Genomic DNA, 21383 nt, shown 5'->3' on the forward strand with positions numbered 1-21383 from the left:
TCTTAAGGCTTTGTGACCTTATTTTGCCAAGTCAGGACATTTTTTAAAAAGCAAAACAAAATAAAACAAAGAATTTTCTGTTGCCATCATCATTTTCAAAAGCAGGCTATTATAGGGGCACTTGGGTGGCTCAGCAGGTTGAGCATCTGGCTCTTGATTTTGGCTCAGGTCATGATCTGAGGGTCATGAGATTGAGCCCTGAGTCGGGTTCCATGCTCAAAGCACAGAGTCTGCTTGAGACTCTCTCTCCCTCTGCCCCTCCTTCCCCTTCTAAAATAAGTAAATAAATCTTAAAAAAATGAATAAACAAACAAATAAAAACCCTGGCTATTTTAACATAAAACCTCAGTTTAAAGGATGGTTGAATAAAATTCAATTTTATTCAGAATTCACTGCACTGTCTTTATTCTCTCTTTGTAGTCAGCAGGTGAATACATTCTCACTCACCTGTTTTGGTCTCCATATACATTAATACTATTCTGACTTTTAGATTAACAAAGAATTTGGAAGATAAGTAAAGTGAGAGAGTTCCTGCCTTCTGACAAAGGGAGAGATCACAACCTAAGAAAAGATAGTTAAGGATGTTTCCTCAGACTCTGACCTAGGAAGTGATTCTAGAATGAGTTGGAGAGAATTCAAACCTGGGTTCTTGAGGTCTCAACCAAAAGGAGGCCTGGCATGGAAGGATGAGTGTGAGGTTGCCTGAAGAGATTGAAACCCATTGGGAAAATGCTGTGACCCAGTATGCTCTGCAATGATACCACAATTATAGATACCAGAACAAGTTATTTAAAGAATAACATCTGAATCTATTATGTCATCTTTATGCTGCTTTCTTTAACACATTTCCCTTCTATAGCATGAAAAAATTGTGAGAATATAAAGTTCATGTGAAGTGAAAAAATTGGTGATTGTCTTTTGAAATAAAATAGCACTTTTAGTGGTCATAGCAGCTGTTCTATCTTCAAAGACAAGAAGAAGAGGGAGGATTGCTGGCCCAGCAAAAAAGTAAATGTGAAAAATAAGAGGATGGAAAAGCACTTTCTGTGGTTAGAAAGGCCCTGGAGATGGGATGCCTGGCTCAGTCAGTAGACCATGCAGTTCTTGATCTCAGGGTTGTGAGTTTGAACCCCACGTTGGGCATAGGGCTTACTTAAAAATAAAATCTTAAAAAACAAACAACAACAACAACAAAATGAAAGACAGGCCCTGGAGCATCAGTTCAGCCAGCACTGTGGTTCTCCCCCTATAATCGCATTGGAGGCAGCGAGGTATAGAGTGAGACCCCAGCTAAAGATCTGTGACTTAGGGTCAATTCTGCCACTCTCAGAGAAAAACTTTGGACCAACCAATGGTCTCATTGATTCTTTGTTTACTCTATAAAATTGGGGTAAGAAGATCGCCTTGTGTGACAAGAGGATAAATTTAAAGCCCTGTGAAAATTAGAAAGTGTTATACAAACCAATTATAATAGTTACAAAAACCAGAAAGGTGAGGGGGGAGTTGGGATGGGCCAAAGCTAGGTCATATGGGGACTTTGTGCAAATTAGAAAAAGATCCCCCTTTGTTGGACACAGCGTGGTGCCAGGCTCACAGCTGGGTTAGTGGAACTTGGGCTGAATTGTAGCCCTACCATGTTCCTTGAGTTGCATGTGAACTATCTGCAAAACTGCATGTGGTTGACCCAGTGGTCAGGGCCCTTTGTTCTGGGCCTCAATTTCAAGGGAGTCTCCAATTCTGACTTCCATTCAGTAGAAATACATGCAAGGGATCAGGATGAAGCTCTATCGCAATGATGATTCTAAATGGTATTCATCTAGCAAAATACAAAGAGTAAGCGGTCTCAGTCTCAAGCTGCTTGGGCCTTCCTGAGACTTTTGTAGAGCCTAGTTATTTAATAATCTTAAAAATATCCAGTGACATTCAGCTTTAGTTAAGGTCATTGGTTAAGTAGCTGTGTCAGCAATATTTAGATGTAGGACAAATAAAATAATAATTGCACATAGACACATAACCGGTATATGGTCTTCACCCTTGGACAGCATTTCATTTTGCCGTGTTTGAAACCAGCCTCGAAAGTGGACTCAGTACTTTGTTTCATCTGCCTTCTACCCTCCCCATTAATGGCTCATTTTATCTGTTATGCTGGCTTTCTTTTCTTCTGTTAAACACATCAAATTCCCCAAAGGAGGCAAAAATGATACATGCACCCCTATGTTTATAGGAGCATTATCAACAATAGCCAAATTATGGAAAGAGCCCAAATGTCCATCAACTGATGAATGGATAAAAAATATGTGTACACACACACACACACACACACACACACACACACACACACACACACACACAGGAGTATTACTTAGCCATCAAAAAGAATGGAATCTTGCCATTTGCAACGATATGGATGGAGCTAGAGTGTATTATGCCAAGCGAAGTAAGTCAGTCAGAGAAAGACAAATACCATATGATTTCGCTCATATGTGGAATTTAAGAAATAAAACAGATGAACCTAGGGAAAGGGGGAAAAAAGAGAGAGAGAGAGAGAGAGAGAAGCAAACCATAAAAGACTCTTAACTCTAGAGGACAAACTGAAGACTGATGGAGGAAGATGGGTGGGGGATGGGCTAAATGGGTGACGGGTATATCGGAGAGCACTTTTGATGAGCATTGGGTGTTTTATGTAAGTGACAAATCATTAAATTTTACACCTGAAACCAATTTTACCATATATGTTAACTAATTAGAATTTAAATATAAACTTGAAATAAACACACACACACACACACACACACACACACACACACACACACACACACCAAGTTCATCCTACCTCTGGACATTCGCACTTGCTGTTCCCTCTGCCTAGAATGTTTTTCTCCCAGATTTTTGCATGGCTCAGTTCTTTCAACTCAAATGACCTCTCTCATCAGAGAGGCATCTGAAATAATTATATTGCTTCTGAGCCGCACTTTTTTTAAATTTAACATTTTAACATCTCTGAACCTGAGATGCATTTAACAATTCCTAGTGTCTTATGGCTGTGATTAGCCAGGCAGCAGGCATGGCTTAATTGTCATTGCTCATGTGTACAGATGCAAATTGGGATGTTATTCTTGGTGGACCTACTGGACATTGGCCTCTTCTTCACAATTTAGTCAACCAGTCAGTTACACTAGATACTTACATATCTAAGAGAGAAACTCAAATGATATTCTAACGATCAGGAATATTTTTTTTCTAAAGATTTTCTAAAGATTCACAGCAAAATTGAAAGGAAAGTACAGAGACTTACCATAGACTCCCTCCCCTCACAGGTGCACAGACTTCCCCATTACCAATATCCCTTACCATCACAGTACATTTGCAGGAAGGTTCTTTGTGTTTGAAAAGGTTGAAGCAATGCTGACTTTCCTCACCAAAAATGAGAAAACACAATTCATTCTCTGGAGGGCTTCTCCTGTGACAGAAGCCCACCTCAGGTATAACTGTTCATGCATATATTCTAAACTTCAAATTTGTTTAAAAAATTATGTACCATAGATATTTATGAGTAATATGCATCTTTCCTAAGAAGATTTTATCAAGAGTATGATGGAAGAATTGAGTTATTTATCTTAAAAATATTTGCTCTCCAAAGGCTGAGAGGATTTATTGTTCTGTTCATCTTAAAAATGAAAAACTAGTAAAATAATAAATAAAAAAACTCAGTGACAGCTGACAGTAAATATTTTCTAGGATCTGCAACTTGTATTCTTCTGAAAATGAATCTTTTGGGGATTCAAACTTTCTCACTATTCACTAACCAAAGCTATTTCAAATAGCTGATCTTTCTCAAGTGGAGCTTGTAGCTTAGTTTGTAAAGTATTTGCTTCCAAAATATGTATTTTACTTGGTCTGTTTTGCTTATATTAAGTTCAGTAGCTAACCTCTCCATGTCCATTTAAACAAAATATTTCAGAAGCTCTATACTACTCACATTTTCAGTTTACTGGAGAATCTAAATTTGCTTCTGAAAAAAGTAACAGAACAGTGCTCAGCAAACATATCCTTTTTAAAACTCAGAATTCAGTTTGGGTTTTTGTTTTATGTTGTTTTTATTGCTTCTAATCTCCCAGGCAGCAATTGTATGTCTCACAATCTTGATTTTGTTTCAGAAAATAATGTTGAAGATGAGGTAGAAAAGATCTCCTAGTTCTTATTCATTCTTCTAGTTTTTGAACCAGTTTTTCTTACTCCTGATTCTTCATAAGTAGATGTCACGTGTAAAATACCCATGTCTAATGTTGATGGAAGTAAAAGTATGGATTTCATACCCGCTTTGTCTGTTTGGCTCCCTATTTTCCAAGACCTGACTCTTCTTTCCACTTGCACTGCCCCTCTTCTTTCTCATCCTCAGGCTCTATCCATGCCAGCATTCGATCACGGTGGGAACACCCCTGTTCTCACAACTTGCCTCCACTCTCTTGGCCCTCGTCATGCACTCAGAGCACCTGAATCAAAGCTGGGCCAATCACAGTCCCTCTGAGGGCATTTGGAATGTAGACTAGAAATTCTAGGCTTATTTTGCTTCATTTTCGGAACAGAGGAAATGGAAACTCAGATATCAATGGATACTTTCCACCTTATGAACCAGGAAGTAGGCCAAACCAGTGTGTAGTAAGAGAGGAGGAAAGAAGAAGATACAGAGATTGAAGCAGCTTTGAAGGGGGGGTGAGGGGGTAGCGCACCTTCCTGGCCTGGCTGCGTTCTACCCTTGAGCCATTTGAATAAGCTCTGCTTTTTATGATAAATTATCGTTTTAAAATTTCAGCTGGTTAGAAATGGTTCCTGTTACTTATAAGAGAAATGTTAACCAGTACGGTGCTTTCTACATGAAACTTTGGGGAATTTCTCTTATTTTCTTAATTATTTTTATTAGACAGCTGTTGTAATAGCCACAAAAGGACTTTCCTCAGAAAATTTTTCTTCCTTTTTTTATAACTCAGATTTACATGTTTAATCTTTCTTCTTTCCTTGATAGAATCAATATTACATATCTCTCTGTGGGGGGAATGCAAAGGGTTGCAGGAAAATCTGAAAAGGCTGGAATGATATGGTCCATATATGTTCTCTAAGTAAAGCTCCCTTCAGGGACAAAACTCCTCAAAGAGGAGAAACATCTGGGGATAGAATCCAAATTTAGCAGGACACAGCAAAGGCCAAAGAAAAAGAACATCCAGCTTAATAGTGGGATGGGGGTAGGAAGGAACAAATTTCAAAATGTAGGCTTGCCATTTTCTTGCCAATTTTTCATTAGAAAAAACATTGAGGGGCACCTGGGTGGCTCAGTCAATAGGTGTCTGCTTTTGACTCAGGTCATGATCCCAGTCCTGGGATCGAGCCCCACATCGAGCTCCCTGCTCAGCCTGCTTTTCCCTCTCCCTCTACTCCTCCCCTCTGCTCACATGCTTGCTCTCTCTTTCTCATAAATAAATAAATAAAATTTCTTAAAAAAGAAAAACCTTGAAACAAGAGAACTCTAGAATTATGTTCTAATATAAACTTATTAAGGTTTCATCTATCTTATCAAAGTTTCACTCTAAAGAGTTATCCAAAACAACATCATTTTTTAAAGCTTAAGAAAACTAACATAAAAATTGAGAAACAGAAAAGATGGAGATTAAGTTCCGTCAAAGTTCAGGAAAGAGGGCACCTGGGTGGCTCAGATGGTTAAGCGTCTGCCTTCGGCTCAGGTCATGATCCCGGGGTCCTGGGATCGAGTCCTGCATCGGGCTACTTGCTCAGTGCAGAGCCTGCTTCTCCCTCTCCCTCTGCCTTGTGCTCTTCTATCTCTCTGTCAAATAAATAAATAAAATCTTAAAAAAAAGTTCAGGAAACAGAGAATATACCTATAGATGATGAAAACTTGCCCAAAAGACATTCTCAGAAAGCAGATTAAAAATGATAATCTAATATCTCAAATCAACACAAAGAAAATAATATAACAAATGAAAGAACAAATAAATTTTATTTGAGGTGATAGAACTCAGAAAAGAATTAAAATTATTCAGAAATAAACAAAATGAAAAGGCAACTTACTGAATGGGAGAGGATATTTGCAGATGACATATCCAATAAGGGGTTAATATCCAAACTATATAAAGAACTGATACAACATCATTAACATGAAAAATCTGGTTAAAAAAATGGGCAGAGGGCCTGAATAGTCATTTTTCCAAAGAAGACATACACAGGGTGAACAGACACATGAAAAAATGCTGATCACTAATCATCAGGGAAATGCAATTCAAACCACAATGAGATATTACCTCACACCAGTCAGAATGGCTAATATAAAAAAGACAAGGACTAACAGTGTTGGCAAGGATGTGGAGAAAAAGGAACACTTGTGCACTGTTAGTGGGAATATAAATTGGTGCAGCCACTGTGGAAAACAGTGTGGAATTTCCTCAAAAAGTTAAAAAGAAATACCACATAGGGGCACCTGGGTGGCTCAGTTGGTTAAGCGACTGCCTTCGGCTCAGGTCATGATCCTGGAGTCCCGGGATCGAGTCCCACATCGGGCTTCCTGCTCAGCAGGGAGTCTGCTTCTCCCTCTGACCCTCTTCCCTCTCGTGCTTTCTATCTCTCGTTCTCTCTCTCTCTCAAATAAATAAATAAAATCTTTAAAAAAAAAAAAAAAAAAAAAAAAAAAAAAAAAAGAAATACCACATAGCCAAGTAATTTCACTGCTGGGTATTTACTGAAAGAAAACAAAACACTAATTCAAAAGGATGTAGGCACTCATTTGTTTATTGACACATTATTTATAATAGCCAGATCCAAAAGATTTGGAAACAACGTAAGTGTCCATTGATAGATCAATGGATAAAGATGTGGTATGTGTATACAATGAAATATTACTCAGCCATAAAAAAGAATGAAATCTTTCAATTGCAACAACGTGGATGGACTTCGAGTATATTACTCTAAGTGAAATAAGTCACACAGAGAAAGACAAATACCACATGATTTCACTTATATGTGAAATCTGAAAAACAAATGAACAAGTAAAAAAACAGAAACAGACTTGGGCGCCTGGGTGGCTCAGTTGATTGGGCAACTGCCTTCGGCTCAGGTCATGATCCTGGAGTCCCGGGATCGAGTCCGGCATCGAGCTCCCTGCTCAGCGGCGAGTCTGCTTCTCCCTCTGACCCTCTTCCCTCTCGTGCTCTGTCTCTCAAATAAATAAATAAAATCCTAAAAAAAAAAAAAAGAAACAGACTCAAATACAGAGAACAAACTGGTGAGTGCTGTAGGGGAGAGAGGGAGAACAAAATGGGTGAAGGGTATTAAGAGGGACAAACTTCCAGTTATAAAATAAATAAGGAATGAAAAGTATAGCGTAGGCAATATAGTCAATAATACTGAAATAACTGTGTGGTGACAAATGGTTAACTACTCTTAATGTGGTGAGCATTGCATAATATGTAGACTTTTGTAATCACTGTGTTGTACACCTGAAACTAATAGAACATTGTATGTCAGTTAAGCGTCTGCCTTCAGCTCCGGTCACGATCCTGAGGTCCTGGGATCAAGCCCCACGTCAGGTTCCCTGCTCAGCGGGGAGCCTGCTTCTCCCTCTGCCTGCCACTCTCCCTGCTTGTGCTCTCTCTCTCTCTCTCTCTCTCTCTCGACAAATAAGTAAATAAAATCTTTAAAAACAAATAAAATTACTCAATGGAATAAAAAAATAGAATTCTGCCATTAAGTGACTTAGGTCTAACAGATTATGTTCTGGGTGACTCTTAGTCCAAAATTTCAAATTCCTTGGAATATTTGATTGGCTCAGCTTAGGCTGGGTATCAATCCCAGAACTGATGATCAATTCTGGGGGACAATTTTATGTATTATAGATATGACTGATGAATGGTCCACCTTGTGTATCAAGGGAAGTTTCCAAAGAAACATAAAGTATTGCTGGCTGAACAGTACTTTGAAAACTGTCTTCTCCACTATGCCCACCAACCCATTTCATACATCTGAAGTTTTCCTATCTCTGCGTGTTGCAATTCTCCCACACACAATTGCAGCCATCCCTTTCCAATAGAAGATGATACAAATTTGTGTCCCTTCATTCATCTAGAGGAAATGCCATAGGAAACATACACCTGTAAGCCAAGGATTTCCTAGAGCATGCTTATTCCTCTAGTTCTGTGAAAATATCCTTATATATTCTACAACCCATGAATTAGCTGGAAAAATTTATCTTTTGTTAAACGCTTATTTAGATTGCTAAAAAGAATCATTTTCATTAACTTTAACAAGAGTATTGCTTACTCTAGGGGCGCCTGGGTGGCTCAGTCAATTAAGTTTCTGACTTCAGCTCAGGTCATGATCTCAGGGTCCTGGGATCATGCTCTTACCCCTTCTGGGCTCTGTGCTTAGTAGGGAGTCTGCTTGTCCCTCTTCCTCTGCCCCTCCCCCCCGCTCATTCTTGTGCGCCCGGGTTCTCTCTCTCTCTCTCAAGTAAATAAAAAAAATATTTAAAAAAAAAAAGTATTGCTTACTCTAAATCTTTATTTAATTTTACTTGAAATCTACTGCTGGCTGTCACTCATTAACTAATTCTCTGCTCATTTATTTATTCCTAAAAGGTACTAATTAGATATATATTAACAGGAATATGTTTTTAATTTTTGAATTAATGAATTCACTGAAATGCTTTCTTTAGATCTGCTTTACTAGTAACCCAACATTTTTCTTTTATTTTGTTAATTTGCACAAAATAGATTAAACTGTACTCTTAGAAACCACAATTATGATGAGTGTTATCCAAATGGAGTCAGGATGTAATGTCCCAAATTAAATATTTTATTCAACTAAGATTGGTTCCTTTTTTGCAAATGATGATTTGCTGTTCTAATTCTGTCAAAGGCACAATTACCAACTATCGTTTTCAGACATTAAATGCAATTGCATGTGGGATGCCTGGCTGGCTCAGTTGGTGGAACATGCAACTCGTGATCTCAAGGTCAGGAGCTCGAGCCCCAAGTTGGGGGGTGGAGATTGCTTGGGGGAAAAAAAAAAGGGAAATGAAATTTCTCTCTCTCTCTCTTTCTCTCTCTCTCTCTCTATATATATATATAGGAATAGCACTTCTCAGAAATAAAATCTGTAGATTTAAAAATTAGAATATAATTGATGTTGTATCCTGTCTCATTCTACTGAGTATTTTTCATCCATAAATCCATAGCTGTATAGTTTATAAGCTCTGTCTAATTCAGTAAGAGATGAATATCTAATAAATCTTTTTATATTGATTCTTTTTCTTTTTCTTTTTTTTGAGATTTTATTTATTTGACACACAGAGAGAGAGAGCAGGAACACAAGCAGGGGAGTGGGAGAGGGAGAAACAGGCTTCCCATGGAGCAGGGAGTCCGATGCGGGGCTCGATCCCAGGACCCTGGAATCATGACCTGAGCCGAAGGCAGACACTTAACGACTGAGCTACCCAGTGCCCCATATTGATTATTTTTCATCAAAAATTTTTTTGTATGTATGTTTTGATCATTTGTGTTTACATAATAATTGTAAGGTTGATTTAACGTAGGAGACATTTTTTTAACCTTAGAGTCTTGTGTTCCAGAGATTCTAAAAACATTAATTTCAGTGTATATGCGTATTTTTGTGACAGAGTAGGAAAGAACGGTCAATATAAGACACTTAAGTGTAAAAATACAATACATGAGGATAAAATTTTGGGAGGGGAGTAGACTGCAAATATAAATTCAAGGAGAAAACACATGACATACAACTTTTGACTGTTAAAAAAGAACTTGTTCGGGTGCCTGGATGGCTCAGTTTGTTAAGCAACTGCCTTTGGCTCAGGTCATGATCCCAGGATCCTGGGATCAAGTCCCACATCAGACTCCCCCTGCTCTGCGGGGAGCCTGTTCTCCCTCTGCCTCTGCCTGCCACTCCCCCTGCTTGTGCTTTCTCTCTCTCTCTTTCTGTCAAATAAATAAATAAAATCTTTAAAAAAAGAACTTGTTCAAAACTGCTGGTTACCAGAGGGGAAGTGGGGAGGGGGGATGGGTGAAATAGGTGAAGGGAATTAAGAGTATGGTTATCATCATGAGCACTGAAAAGTGTATGGAATTGTTGAATTACTATATTGTACACTTGAAGCTAATATAATACTGTATGTTAACTACACGGGAATTAAAAAGGGAAATTGTTCATATATTTTTTAATGGATGCTAGTAGCTTTCAAATTGCTATACTGTAAAGTTTCTATTGAATTTATTTAAAAGAATAATGCATCTTATTTTTTTGAAATGTGAATATATATAATATGTCACGAATTATAACCACTTAAACTTATGCTGAAAAATTTTAGGTTACTTAAAATCATGCAACAATGTTTTTTAAATATTCTTTTGAAGAATTACGGCAAAGAAGTTTGAACACTGCTGCTATAAACAGCAACAGGGAAAAGAGGAAAGAGATTAAAGATTCTGTTTAAATTATGCTAATTCTTAAAAAGAATAAGGGGAAGGGGCAATTATTTAATCTTCTGGCACTACTTTCGGATGCCAGGCAGAAGCCTGAAGTCTGAAGAAGAAGTGAAAGCTATTACCTTCCCTTTAGAGGCAAGAGCCAGAAGTTGAGTCCCTCACTTCCTTCTTTCCACTAACCCTTAGTTCATAGTCATAGACAGTTGGAAGGGAGGCTGGACAAAGTAGTTATTCTGATGGCCATTTGCCCACCCAAGAAAATACAGTACAGGCCTTGTTCTCATTTTCATAAGTGGTCATGCAGCTTTAGCTTGGTGTTAATGATTTCCCTCTTTTATCCATTCTACTGTTTGTTCTTTATAGCCAGAGTACATGATAGGAATAGCAGGAGCATTATACTACTGCTTGACATTTTTTTGCCATTAAATAAATTTTTGTTTAGAGGCGATATTGACTAAGAAAGCATGTTGGTATGGGATGTTCAATAAGTGAACAGATGTTAATACTGGCAGAGGAATGATGGATAGGGGAAGCCTATTCAAATGCACATTTAAGCATTTTTTCTTGTTATAGTCTACATGATGAAAGGAATCAAATAAAATCAGCCTGACAACAGGTAACTAGCTCTCAGGACCCTAGAGGAATGGTACCATCCTGGTGCCAGGGGTTGCTACCCTGCTAGAAAATTAGGTAGTCAACAGTAGCAGGGTTGGCCTCTGTGAGGGAAGATCCCTTATTGAGTCCACGCATATGCCGTCCCTGTAAAAACTATTGGTACTAGATAATTCTCTAATAGACAAGTAGTTTTTGCCTGTTAGATAATTGAATATGCACCCAGCAGGTTGAGGAAAATGGATAACTGACATCCACAGAAACAGTACTCGTATGTATATGGTCATTAAGAGCCTTTTTGTACCCCATGGCTTTGTGTGATGAGTTAAATGGGATATGTATTAGTGAGTGATCTGTTTGCTTTGTAGTAAGATCCAAATTAACCGTGGCTTAAGTAAGATAGAAGTTTAAGTCTCCCATAATAGTTTAAACATCAACAGTCTGGGGTTGCAATGGTATTGAGGATCCAGATTCATTCTAATTGCTCTGTCATCTCTAGAATATTGCTTGCAGGCTTATGGTGTTTCACAGTCATCATTACATTCACATGTCAGGCAGAAGTCTGAAGTCTGAAGAAGGAAGAGTGAAAGCTAACTATCTGCCTTTAGGGGCAAGATCCAGAAGTCCCTTCCCACTAAAACCCAGCTCATAGCTGTAGATAACTAGAAGGCAGACTGGAAAATTCAGTTCCTCAGTTATTTCAAGGGCCTACTCATTACGTACAGTCATGAAAACTCTATTGGACAGCATAGACATAAAAAATTTGCATCCCTGTAGAAAGTAACATTGAACAGTGTTGCCTTGAGTCAAACTACAGTTTATAGGAAGTATGAAAGCTAGAAGAACAAATTAAATGATGCCATGAGGAAACAACCAGCCAAATTTTAAATTCTTGATCCAGTTTTATCAATTAAATGATATTTTAAAAGGGTTTTAAGAGACATAGCATTCAAAGGTGATTAGTAATTTTGAATCTTGATTGGAACAACTAATTATAAAAAAGCAATTTTGAGATAAGAAAATATGAGTATATACTGTATATTAGATGCTATTAAGGAAATATTGCTTATTTTTAAAGATGTAACAATGGCATAGTGCCAAAGGCATACTAAAATATCTGGGATTTGCTTTAAAAATATTTAAACAAAAAGCAAAATAATGGAGAGGGATAGGTGAAATGAGATTGGAAACATTTTAATAATTGCTAGTTATATAACAAGTACATGAGAATTCACAGTAAATGATATTCATAATAAAAATTAGAAAAAGAAATAAAGGTGGCAGCTACTAATATGTCCAAGCTGACTATTGCTACACAGGAACAAAGCCTTGAGTTGCCAAATCTCTACATTTTTCAAAGAAGTGAAAACTCCACATTTTTTAAAAATAAAATCTCTTGATTTCATAAAACAACATCAATGTGGCCAAACAAAATATATCAGTGGGCTGGAATTTGTCCTTAGCCATCTGTTTCTCTCTAGGAAAAACTTGTTTTGTTAATGAGCTGTTTCCCCCCAAATTTAGAGTGTGTTCAAGCTTTTGAATAACTTCTGGAAACCAGTGGTTCATGGTTCCGTGTCTGGGGACTCAGAGGTGAGTGACACATTGCTACTGTCCAAATGGAGCTCTGAGTCTTGTCAGGGGAAGGGCATGTAGCCAAAGGCTTAGATCACAACATAAGTGTATGCAGAGAGGAGCAGGCAGAGATGCAGTATTAGTCCTGCCATGGTGTTTTGAGCTGAATTTTGTACCCCCCCCGACACACAAAGTCATATTTTGAAGTCCTAACCCTCAGTGCCTCAGAATGTGACTTTATTTGGAGACAGGGACTTTGAAGAGTTAAGTTGAAATCGAGTCATTAGGGTGGGCCCTAATCCAATATAACTGATGTCCTTTTCAGAATAGATTAGGAAGAGAGCCAGGGAAATGGCAGAGTAGGAGGATCCTGAATTCACATCCTCCCACATACACACCAAGGCAACAACTACGTGTAATGCAACTCTAAAAATGACCTGAAGACTGGCAGAACAGACTATCCCAGCTAAAGACATAAAGAGAAGACTACATCAAGAAGGGTAGGAGAGGCAGAGAGGCTGTTGCCAACCAAACCCATGGTGTGGCAACCCGCAAGTGGGAGGAATATCACAGGCACAGAGGAGGGAGGGGATCAAGTCCCACACTGGGCACTGGTTTTTATTATTTCCTTCCTTCTACCAACTTTGGGCTTTGTTTGTCATTCTTTTTCCAGATCCTTTAGGTTAGATTGCTTATTTGAAATTTTTCTTATTTCTTGAGGTAGGTCTGTATTACTATAAACTTCCCTTCTTAAAACTCCCTCTCTCTCCCCCTCTACCCTCCCCTCGCTTGTGATCTCTCTCTCTAAAATAAATATGGGGCGCCTGGGTGGCTCAGATGGTTAAGTGTCTGCCTTTGGCTCAGGTCATGATCCCAGTTTCTGGGATCAAGCCCCATGTCGGGCTCTCTGCTCGGCCCGGAGCCTCCTTCTCCCTCTCCCTCTGCCTCTCCCCCTGCTCATGTTCTCTCTCTCTCTCTCTGTATCTCTGTGTCTCAAATGAATAAATAAAATCTTGGAAAAAAAATAAAGTATCAGTGTGTCATGCTATCATTAAAATAAATAAATAAATAAACAAGCAAATAAATAAAATCTTTTAAAAAATAAAATAAATGAAAGTTACAACTGACACCACATACAAAGGATTAGGAGACTACTACAAAAAATTATATGCCAACAAATTGGACAATCTAGAAGAAATTGATAAACTCTTAGAAACATTCAATCTTCTGAGACTGAATCAGGAAGTAATAGAACTGACTGATTACTAGTAATGAAATTGAATCAGTAATTAAAAAAAAAACCTCCCAACAAAATAATCTGAGACCAAATGGCTCCACAAGTGAATTCTACCAAAATTTTTAAAATTTTAATTATTTATTTAAATTCAATTAATTAACATATAATGTATTATTGGTTTCAGAGGTGGAGGTGAGTGATTCATTAGTCTTATATAATACCCAGTGCTCATTACATCGCATACCTTCCTTGATTTCCATCACCTAGTTACTCCATCCCCCACCCCCCTCCCCTCCAGCAAACCTCAGTTTGTTTCCTATGATAAAACCATCTCTTACGGTCTATCTCGCTCTCTGATTTTGTCTTTTATTTTTTTCCTCTCTTCCCCTATGATCCTCTGTTTTCTTTCTTAAATTCCACATGAGTGAGATCATATGATAATTGTCTTTCTCTGATTGACTTATTTCACTTAGCATAATACCCTCTAGTTCCATCCACATCATTGCAAATGGCAAGATTTCAGTTTTTTTGATGGCTGAGTAGTATTCCATTACACACACACACACACACACACACACACACACACACACACACACACACCCCACATCTTTTTTATCCATTCACCTGTTGATGGGCATCTGGGCTTTTTCCATAGTTTGGCTATTGTGGACGTTGCTACTATAAACATTGGGGTGCACGTGCCCCTTCAGATCACTACATTTGTATCTTTGTGGTAAATCCCTAGTAGTTCAATTGCTAGGTCATAGGGTAACTCTACTTTCAATTTTGTGAGGAACCTCCATACTGTTTTCCAGAGTGGCTATACCAGCTTGCATTCCCACCAACAGTGTAGGAGGGTTTCTCTTTCTCTGCATCCTCGCCAACAGCTGTCATTTCCTGAGTGGTTAATTTTAGCCATTCTGACCAGTGTGAGGTGGTATCTCATTGTGATTTGTATTTCCCTGATGACAAGTCATGTTGAGCATTTTTTCATGTGTCTATTTTTTGCCATTTGTATGTCTTCTTTAGAGAAGTGTCTGTTCATGTCTTCTGCCCATTTCTTGCTGGATTTTTTGTTCTTTGGGTGTTGAGTTTGATAAGTTCTTTACAGATTTTGGATACTAGCCCTTTATCTGATAAAACATTTACAAATATCTTCTCCCATTCTGTCAGTTGTTTTTTGAGTTTGTTGACTGTTTCCTTTGCTGTGCAAAAGTTTTTACCTTGATGAAGTCCCATAGTTCATTTCTGCCTTTGTTTCTCTGGCCTTTGGAGATGTGTTTAGCAAGAAGTTGCTGTGGCTGAGGTCACAGAGGTTGCTGCTTGTGATCTCCTCTAGGATTTTGTTGGATTCCTGTCTCACATTTAGGTCTTTCATCCATTTGAGTCTATCTTTGTGGATGGTGTAAGGAAATGGTCCAGTTTTATTTTTCTGCATGAGGCTGTCCAATTTTCCCAGCACCATTTGTTGAAGAGACTGTCCTTTTTCCATTGGATATTCTTTCCTGCTTTGTCAAAGTTTAGTTGACCATAGAGTCAAGATTCTCTATTCTGTTCCATTGATCTGTGTCTGTTTTTGTGCCAGTACCATACTGTCTTGATGATTATAGCTTTGTAATAGAACTTGAAGTCCAGGATTGTGATGCTACCAGCTTTGGTTTTCTTTTTTCTACTAAACATTTTAAAGAAGAGTTAATTTCTATCCTTCTCAAACTATTCTAAAAAAAATAGAAGAGGAAGGAATGTTAATTCATTCTACAAGCCCACTATTACCCTGATACCAAAACCAGACAAAGTCACTACAAAAAAAAAAAATTATAGATCAATATCCCTGATAGAGATGCAAAAATCCTCAACAAAATATTGGCAAACTGAAATCAACAATACATTAAGAGGATCATTCACCACGATCAAGTAGGATATAATCCAGGGATGCAGGGATGGTTCAATACCCACAAATCAATCAACATGATATACTGCATGAATAAAATGAAGGATAAAAATCATACAATCATCTTAATATATGCAGAAAAAGCATTTAATAAAATTCAATATCATTTATGATAAAAAGCTCTCCACAAAGTAGGTAAATGTATCTCAACATAATAAAGGTCATATATGACAAACTCAGAGCTAACATCATGCCTCATTGTAAAGAGCTAAAAGCTTTTCCTCTAAGATCAGGAACATCAAGGATGCCCACTCTCACCACTTTTATTCAACATAGTACTGTAAGTCCTAGCCACATCAATCAGACAAGAAAAAGAAGTAAATCATCCACATTGGTAAGGAAAAAGTAAAACTGTCACTATTGGCAGATGATATGAAAACCCTAAAGATTCCACCAAAAAACTATTGGAACTAGTTAATGAATTCAGTAAAGTGGCAGGATACAAAAGAAATCTGTTGCATTTCTATGCCCTAATTACAAAGTAGCAGAAAGAGAAATTAAAAAACCAGTCCCATTTACAATTGCATCAAAAAGAATAAAATGCCTAGTAATAAATTTAAGCAAGGAAGTGAAAGACCTGTACTCTGAAAACTAAGATATTGATGAAAGAAATTGAGGACACAAATAAATGGAAAGATATATCATCTTGGTAGATGAAAACTAAGATATTGATGAAAGAAATTGAGGAGGACACAAATAAATGGAAAGATATATCATCTTGGTAGAATTAATATTGTTGGGGGAGCCTGGGTGGCTCAGTCTGTTAAGCATCCAACTTTTGATTTCAGGTCAGGTCATGATCTCAGAGTCATGAGATCGAGTCCTAAATCAGGCTCTGTGCTGGACGTGGAGCCTGCTTATGATTTTCTCTCTCCCTCTCCTTTTGCCCCTCCCTCATCTCTCTAAAAAAAACCCAAACTCAAATGGATTAAAGCCCTAACTGTGAGACCTAAAACCATATAACTCCTAAATGAGAACATAGGCAGTAAAAACTTGGACATTGGTGTTCACAATATTTTTCTGGGTATGTCTCCTCAGGCAAGGGGAACAAAAGTAAAAATAAACAGTTGGGATTACATCAAACTAAAGAACTTTTGCACAATGAAGGAAACGATCAAAAAAAGGAAAAGTCAACCTACTGAATAGGAGAAGATATCTGATAAGGGGTTAATATCCAAAATATATGAAGAACTCATAAAATCCAACACAGATTTAAAAAAATAAAACCACTCACAAATAATACAGTTAGAAAATGGACAGAGGGTGCTCACTTTGGCAGCACATATACTAAAATTGGAACAATACAGAGAAGATTAGCATGGCCCTGTGCAAGGATGACATGCAAATTCATGAAGCATTCCATATTTTTTAAAACATGGGCAATAAAAAATATTACAAGAAAAAATGGTCAGAGGACCTAAATAGACATTTTTCCAAAGACATACAGATAGCCAACAGATACATGAAAAGATGTTCAACACCACTAATCATCAGGGAAATGCAAATCAAAACAATAATGAGAAAACAAAACAAAACAAAGAAAACAAAACCATAATGAGATATCACCTTACACCTGTCAGAGTGGCTACTATCAAAACCGACAAGAAATAACAAGCATTGGTGAGAATGTGGAGAAAAAGGAACCCTCGTGCTCTGTTGGTGGAAATATAATCGGTGCAGCCACAGTGGAAAATATTATGGATTTTCCTCAAAAAATTAAAAGGAGAAATACCATAAAACCCAGTAATTCTACTTCTGGGTATTTACCAAAGAAAACAAAGACACTAATTCAAAAAGATATATGCATCCCTATATTTACCACAGCATGATTTACCATAGCCACGATTTGGAAGCAACCTAAGTGTCCATCAATAGATGTATGGAAAAAGAAGAAGTGATATATATACACAATGGAATATTATCAGCCATTAGAGAAATGAAACCTTGCCATTTGCAACAACATGGATGGACCTAGAGCATATTATACTAAGTGAAATAAGTCAGACAAAGTCAAATTCTATATGATTGCACTCATATGTGGAGTCTAAAAAATAAACAAAAAGCAGAAACAGACACATAAATACAGAGAACAAACTCATGGTTGCCAGAGGGCAGGGGGAGGGGGGAGGGGCAAAATAGTTGAAGGTTATTAAGAGGTACAAACTTCCAGTTATAAACTAAAGAAGTCATGGGGATGGAAAGCACAACATTATATAGTCAATAATATTGTAATAATGTTGTATGGTGACAGATGGTAACTACACTTTTCATGGTGAGCATTTTGTAACGTATATAATTATCAAATCATTTTGTTGTATACCTGAAAGTAATATAATTGTAATACTATATGTCAATTATACTTCAATTAAAAACAAAGAAGCTGGTCATCCAAATGACTTGTTTAAACAAACAAATTTTTTAAGAAGGAGAAGAGATTAGGATACAGACATACACACACACACACAGATGACCATGTGAAGACATAGCCAGTAGACAGCTATCTGCAAGCCAAGGAGAGAAACCTTGGAATTAAACAGACAACATCTTGATCTTGGGTTTCTAGTCTCCAGCCTTGTAAGAAAATAAGTCTCTGTTGTTTAAACCACCCTGTCTTTCATATTTTGTTATGGCAGCCCTTGCAAAATAATACACGTGGGAAGTCTTACTTTTGCTCAGGGAAGTCTGTGAAGGTTTCATAAAGAAATTGCTACCTGGAGTGCCTGGGTGGCTCATTCGGTTGAGAATCTGACTCTTCATTTAGGCCCAGGTCGTGATCTCAGCGTCACGAGATTGAGCCCTGCATCAAGCCCACGCTCAAGCATGGAGTCTGCTTGAGATCCTCTCCCTCTGTCACCCCCACAACCCCCGCTCCCTGCTCGTGCATACACATTCTCTCTCTAAAATAAATAAATAAAATAAACCTTTAAAAGAAAAAGAAAAGAAATTGCTACCCCTATATTGCAATAAAAGTCCTAATTTCCCCGTCATGAGGAAATTCTTAGGTTCAGGGCATAGTCTGCACCTCTCTAGGCAAGGTCCAGTGACTTTAATTGCTTCCTATATGTTTATGTCTTTTAAATCTGTCTCTCAGTCCTCATTTTTTCTCTATACCTGACCACTCGCCTGACCACTAGATGTGTTCACCTGGATGTCTCATAAACTCTAAATGAAATATCTTCCTTTCTACCCACCACTCAAACACACACCTTCTCTTGTGCTCTCATTTACCATCCATCCATTGTCAAGTGGAGAACTCTGGGACTCAGCTAGACTCTTCCCTTTATCTCCACTTGTAATTCATCACTAGTTCTAGCTTACCCCACCTCCTGATGATCCTGTCTTCCTTTGCAGACATGTCTAGACCTGCCTCAGTACAGGCCCTTACCATTTCCTCTCTTATTTGTTGGTCTTTTTGGTTTTTTTCTTCTCCAGAGTTTCTCCAAAAAATGTGAAGCTGATGATGTCATTTCTTTGTTTAAAATCCTCTGATGGTTTCTCATCACCCATGGCATAAAATGAAAAATCCTAGGCCTGTCAGATAAGGACTTTCACCACAGGTAAGTGGTGATTCCACATATAAGTGCCTACTTTCCTTGGTTTTATCTTCTCTCTTCTCCAAGTGTACACAATAATACCATACCCGACTACTAGCAGTTCTGCAGATAAGCCATTATTTTACAACTCCTTTGCATATTCATGGTCTCTTTTTTCTTCCCTGTTAACTTGGGGAGCGTCTGGTCATTGTTAAAGACTCTGTGCCATTATTACCCCCTTTTATGAAGCCTTTCTCACCTGTACCTTCCTAAGCACTATGTTCTTGAAGACAGTTGATGGAGACCTTTCAGTATAGGCGGCAAATAAATGTCTATAAACAGCTCTGTGTAACTTTGCTTGAAAGCCACCAAAAGCACCCTGGGAAAGGATGCTGTTTCTACCAGGATGACTGGTTACAGATGAACCGGCAGCCAATACTCTTGCTTTGCTACAAAATCAACAGCGGGACATCCTGCTGCTTCGAAATTTTTCACATGGTCTTTGAATACTTTTGGTGCCTCTCCATTCAGTATAACACCTTCAGACACATAACTAATCTACATACATGTATCTGGACCCAGATCATTGGGATACCATCATGAGACAGTCCAGGTCAAGGTCCAGGTCCTGATGACATCCTATTGATATTGAGCATCATTCCCAAATGTGCTGGCCTGCCCTGCCCTTCCCATCCCCACTCCACTGGAGCAGTCACTGTCATTGATCAAGAAAATCATCTGCTCCTGAGATATCACAGCTACCTACTTTCTGACCACAGCCCCCCATTTGGTGCTCTGGCTCTGGAAGGTGCTACTTCATACCCTCCATGTCACTGCCATTTATTTATATCCACTACTTGTAGACACACAAACAAAGATTCTAGAACAGAGCATCTCTAGGACAACACCTTTGAAACAGATTAATCACTGGAGAAGTGTAAGGCCAACACCAATCAAAGCCAGTGTTTGGCTCAATAGGAGAGAAGAAAGTCTTTGGAAGCAAGATCTTGTTATTTGATGTGTTATTGGTTTCCTGCATAATCATTTCCTTTTTGTTCTTTTATAATAGTTTGCAAAACATTTTTAAACATGGTGACTGTCACAGCAGTGCTAAGTTGCACATAAAAATATAGAAATTGAAATAAATTACAAGTCTTTATGTTTCAATGCACATAAACCTAAATTGGGTTAAACAATAAAGAGAAGTGAAGGGTTTCTGAATGGTAACTGAAAAATCTGGAAGTAGGGCTAGCTTCAAATAAGGCTTGATCAGGCTTCTGGGCTATGTCATTAAGAGCTGACTGAGTCTTTGAAGGAGAGCATTACCCTCACTGAACTGAGGAGAACAGATTACAGTGACACCAGCTATAGACTTTGGTGGTAGACAGCTGCAGGATGCCCCAAGGTACCTGCCTGACAGGGAGTCAGTCCAGGAAGCAGTAGAGACCAGCCACTCGATCTTAGACCATGGAGAATATAGAAGACACTTTGTTTTTCCCAGGACCTACCTTGTCTCTATTTCCTGGCTATGACCTTGTATAGCTGCACACCTCACCGGTGGACCCAGAGCCTGCCTTGGAGAGAATCTGGGAAAAGGAGTGAAGCTCTGAAAAATAGCATTTATCCTGAGATCATGACCTGAGCTGAGATCAAAAGTCGAACACTTAACCACTGAGCCATCCAGGTACTCCTCAATTGATCTTTTAATGCCTATCATATTCTTTAAAAAAAGAGGGAAAGTAAAAAAAAAAAAAAAAAGTACATTAAAAAGAGAATAATTTTCATTACTTCTTATCCTATACAGATCTTTTCCCTGAATATATCTTGGTTTATAATGAATCAAACTAAAATATTGGTCCAAAGCACTTAATAAGCTCTAAAAGTAAACTGTCACATATATTAACAATGCAGAACTTGTCCTTCCAACCAGTTTTGATGCAGTCAGATCAAATGGGGTGGCAAGAGTTAGCTGG

General features: G+C 38.1%; 1 non-coding gene and 1 pseudogene across 1 annotated transcript; both read left to right on the top strand.

The window, feature by feature from the left end:
* The first annotated feature begins 1776 nt into the window (after positions 1 to 1776).
* The window catches only part of LOC113915962, a 31219-nt pseudogene continuing 11612 nt past the window's right edge, over positions 1777 to 21383 (top strand).
* LOC113919005 lies at positions 17141 to 17246 on the top strand. Its single transcript, XR_003518752.1, has one exon. It is a non-coding gene; the product is annotated as a U6 spliceosomal RNA (small nuclear RNA).

The sequence above is a fragment of the Zalophus californianus genome, chromosome 1 (genome assembly GCF_009762305.2).
Source record: "Zalophus californianus isolate mZalCal1 chromosome 1, mZalCal1.pri.v2, whole genome shotgun sequence".
Classification (NCBI taxonomy): Eukaryota; Metazoa; Chordata; class Mammalia; order Carnivora; family Otariidae; genus Zalophus; species Zalophus californianus.